Below are 5,000 nucleotides of genomic sequence, written 5' to 3'. Positions count from 1 at the left end.
TCTATCTACTTACTACAACTCTATATCTATCTATCACCCCTCCTCATGCATATCCACCAATCACGAGTTCTTGCAAGAGTTTAAAAGGGGAGTGATTAGTAAAATATGCATAAATAAAAAGAAAGAATGCTAACTATAGGTAACATAAGATAAGAATAAACAAGTTTTAAATGATTTGTTATGTTCTAAAGATGTGTCTATTGAAAGGTATACAGCTCTCTTTCATCTGAGTGCTGAGAGCTGTATCGATAATTCATGTTGTGCTCAAAGTGCACCAGATTCATGCATTTATATAACACGGTCCAATATAAATGTATTATTATTATTATTATTATTATTTAACTTCAACATTAAACACAAAATAATTCCACCCCCAAATAAAGCAGGTTAAAATAAATAGATTGCATACACTTTATTTAGTAAACACTGAAAACGTCTCTACCACGGTGAATGTTGACGGACATATAATAAAATGTAATTATATTAAATTAAAGGTAATTATATAATAAAATGTGCTAAATATATACACTGCAAAAAACAAAGAAAGAGGAGTAAAAGTACGACTCACGACTTGAAAGTAGCTCTCGTCCTAAAAGAGGACCCCTGCATTAGAGCGTAAAAACTGTAACTATAAGTATTTTAAATAAATATTTGTACTGAAACAAATACAATAACTGTATTGCATTGTTTTCTTATGCCTAATTACTTCATACTGTCTTTGTCTTTTTCGTCCTGCATTTATTGCCCCCCTCAGAAGATAACTGGCCCCCCAGTCAAATTGGTCTAGAACCGCCACTGGTTAGCAGGATGGCATTAGCACAATAGCTTTAACACGATATATTTGGCATGGACATGGTTACACTTTCTTATCCTATTGCAAAAGGATGAACTCTCCTTCCGTCAGGGAATGTTCCAAGTGTTTGGAAGCCGGCTATCGATATCCCAATGTTTAAAAGACCCCATGTCTTCCTGTAACTACAGGCCCATTAGCATCCTTCCTACAGTGTCAAAGGTTGCTGAGAAACGTGTGTCTGAGCAAATCATTGACCATTTAAATACTTGTACATTTTCTCTGCATCCAATGAAGTTGGCTTTAGGGCAGAATACTCAACAGAGACCGCCAACTGTTTTTTCACCGAACAAATCAGATCCCACATGGATGAGGGCGGCGTTAGAGGCGCTGCCTTTCTTGACCTAAAAAAGGCCTTTGACACCGTTAATCATAAAATACTCATATCTAAGCTTTCCAGTTTCAATGTTAACTTGGAAAGCCACAATATTGATATTTAACTCAATATCATTAGGTGACATTATTGTGGCTCATCAGTAAAGCCTTAAATATAAATACATAAGGTGTCAGACGTCATTTAATGAATTTTAACTGAACAATAACTGAATGAGTTCGTCTCACTCTTAGACCAGCAGGGGAACGACTGTACGCAGACTGCTGCAATGAGTACATGCATTAACTGTCTCATCGATGTTTGTCGGAATGAATATGATAATATTAACAACCATATTATTCCTATTATTCCTATCAGCTGTCAATCACTGTTTTGATTCACGTATTCATTCATATTGAATAAACTATATTTTCTGGAGAGTTAACGATGAATGTTCCTCAAGATGCTTGCTCACCCTCCTTCACATTTGAAAGACAAGTAACTATATCATAATTCAAAAGATTCACAGGAACAGTTCAGCGCCCCACGACTTTACTGTACACAGTTACAACCTTGACTTCACATCAGAAAGGACATTAAAGAAGTGACTAACTAGTTGGGGTTAAAACGTGCGTCCAGCTGAAACATTAACATGGCTGCCGTTATGATCCGGTGGAGAGTCCTTACCGGCTGGCCGAGCTGCATCAAAGTGGTTCCTTTCTGTTGGCTGGGCAGTGCAGTTTTACACACCGTCTTATTTGACTTTCTCAGGACTTGAAACTGTTTTTTGGGGCAGACCCCCTCAAAGAAGAAACATATACACACATAAGGTCATCATCTTAAGAGTTTGCTCACCCGAGTCTATAACAGCTGATTTCCATCTTGTTCAGCAAAACGCCTCACAAACTGATTAAGATCTAAAGCTTTAGTGCGTTTTGATTCAATGCCGAGTGCCATAGATATAAACACTAGATGGCTGAAGGGGGAGTCGCCAGCGTAGCTCACCAGCGGCCATCTTGCCACAGTCAACAGCTACTGCTTCAGCTGTTGTGAGGTGAGTGATCTGCACAGAAATGCTCTCAACTCGCTGAAATCTTGACTGATTTACAAACGGTTTGGTTTATTACAAACGTTATTAGCTTTGCTATGATACAGGAGACAACAACACATGTTGAAAAAAAGTTAATGATTATAATTATAAGTATGCAGTATCATAACTACATCTTTGATGTTAATAACGAACCAAACCGTTTGAGAATTGAGCAATCTATGGTTATTTCAATAGAGCACCGTAGACATAATGTTATGAGTGAGCGAGCTGCCTGTGGCAAGATGGCCGCCATGTGGCAACGTCTGTCTCCATTGGCCAGCAGCGCGGGTGAGTCATCTAGTGTTTATATACATCTATGCTGAGTACAGCCACACTTCACAGTCTCTTCTCTGTCATTGTAGACCGCAAATACCTCGTTCCTTCCTTCTCCTTGGGTCCGAATGGTTCTCGTTATGCGCCGTCCGGTCCGTCCGGTTCAAATTAAATCGCCGCCAATCATATTATTTCCAAGCTCGCGCCAGGGCCGGGGGAGGGGTTACAAGACTCTCGTCTTGTGCTGCATTCACTTGCACTCGGACATTCGAGATTTTCTCTCATAAATGTCCGATGAGCCACAACTTTTCTTTCAAAACAAAGATGCCACCCCGGTAGATCCGCCGCTGCTCACACATCACCTACTGTTGACGACCTGGTCACGTGCCAGTACAACAACATTAAAACCACTGGAGTCATTGTACAAACAAAAAATGAGTTTATTCACACCACTGCCAATACTCCAAAATACAAGTTGTTAAATGAAACATGCAAATGCTTGCCTTACCTCGCCTCCTCTCGGACAGTTCATTAACATACGCACAACTGCAACTAGGATAACGTGAGGTGCAGCGAGAGCAGATTATTCCCCTCACAACGTTCCTTCAGTCAGTCTTTACTTCCTGTGAAAGCTGCTGAACAAAGGAATCAATCCTCCAATCAGAGAGCAGAGTTCATGTTTTGGTCTAAGTATCCCAGTCATGTCTGTTGCATGTTTTTATTTGATTGTATTTCCTTGTTTAAAATGAAATGTGTTTCTGTCCCTGTTAAACAAATTTAATTTCAAACCTTTATTTATCCAGATTGGTCCCATTGAGATCATAGATCTCTTTTCCAAGGGAGACCTGCAGCATACAGGTTCCACATGAAACATGAAACAATAAAGGACATTATACATTATATTTACAGGATACATAGTTATAGACATTTACAAGTGTCCATAGTATCAGCAAGCATTTCATTTAGCCTAGCTTTAAAAACATGCAGAGGAATGAGATTGCTCAGTTTCAATTCTTGCTGAAGATTGTTCCAGCAAGTGGAGCTGCACATAACAGCTGTCTCACCTGAGACAGTCCTTGCTCTTGGCACATCTAACAAGACTACAGCATGTGACCTCAGACAATAGCTGCTTGCAACTCTCTGTGTGATCAGAGAGCAGATATAAGGTGGTAGTTTACCCAACAAAGCTTTATAGATGAACGTGTACCAGTGACTGAGCCTCCGTACAGAGAGAGATGGTAAACCTGCCTTGGTATACAGTGTACAGTGATGAGTCAGCGCTTTACAGTGTGTGACACATCTCAGAGCGCTGTGATACGCAGCATCTAACTTGACCAGGTAATTGGCAGGTGCATTCATATACAACAAATCACCAGAGTCCAGCACAGGTCAAAGGTCACAGAGCCTCTTCCTGGCCTCAAGCGAGAAACAGGACGTGTTCCTGTAGAAGAACCCGAGCCTGACCCTCAGCTCCTCAGCAGGTTAGAGACCTGAGGTTTAAAAGAGACAATCATCAAGCCAGATACCCAGGTATTTGTAACAGGCAACAACTTCAAGTTTTGTTCCTTGCATAGTTACAATATCTAAAGCAGGCTCTGGTGTCTTTTTAGCTTTAGAAAAGAGCATTACCTTGGTTTGATCCACATTTAAAAGAAGCTTTAATTCAGAGAGCTGAGTCTGAGTCGTGTTAAAAACAGCCTGTAATTTAACAACAGCTCCTGAATGAGGGACCTGCACAGAACATCACAGTATCATCCGCATACAAATGTAAAGTAGCTTCATCCACATTATCACCTACGCTGTTAATATATATGGAGAATAAAAGTGGTCCTAAAACAGAACCTTGTGGTACACCATTAGAAATGTTTAACCACTCAGAAGACAGCCCATCAAAGTGAACACATTGGGACCTTTCAGAGAGGTAGTTCACAAACCACCCCACTGCATGGCTGGATATGCCTATACTGAGCAGCCTCTGCTTTAAAATGAGATGATCAACGGTGTCAAACGCTTTGGAAAGGTCAATAAACAGAGCTGCACAACTCTGCTTATTATCTAAGATAGTAGTAATGTCATTCACCACTTTCATTGTCGCAGTGATGGTGCTGTGTTTCTTTCTGAATCCTGACTGATGATTAGACAGGATATCATTTATACATAAAAACTCCTTTACTTGTTCACTCACTAAGCGTTCAAGAACCTTAGCCAGAACTGACAATTTAGAGATTGGCCTATAGTTATTTAAAATAGTTGCCTCCCCTCCTTTCAGTAAAGGCAAGACATAAGCAGACTTCCATACTTTTGGAATTGTGTTCGTGCTGAGGGAGAGGTTAAAAAGAGAAGTAAGAGGTGGAGCAATAAAATCTGCAGCTATCTTTAAAAAGAAAGGTTCTACGTTGTCCGGGCCAGCCGGTTTCCTAGGATCTAACTTGGATAATGCTTCATGAACAATACCAACAGTTAAAGGAGTAAAA

At 40.1% G+C, this 5,000-nt stretch overlaps 1 protein-coding gene across 1 annotated transcript in view; it reads left to right on the top strand.

Moving 5' to 3' along the window:
- LOC117441931 (transcription factor COE1-like) overlaps positions 1-5,000 on the top strand; it is a gene marked incomplete at its 3' end in the record, with an annotated part of 16,845 nt that overhangs the window by 10,219 nt on the left and 1,626 nt on the right. The window lies entirely within an intron of this gene.

Source organism: Pseudochaenichthys georgianus, unplaced genomic scaffold, assembly GCF_902827115.2.
Source record: "Pseudochaenichthys georgianus unplaced genomic scaffold, fPseGeo1.2 scaffold_2178_arrow_ctg1, whole genome shotgun sequence".
Lineage (NCBI taxonomy): Eukaryota > Metazoa > Chordata > Actinopteri > Perciformes > Channichthyidae > Pseudochaenichthys > Pseudochaenichthys georgianus.
Note: the sequence above shows the minus strand (reverse complement) of the source record. Positions and strands in the feature narration are given on the sequence as shown.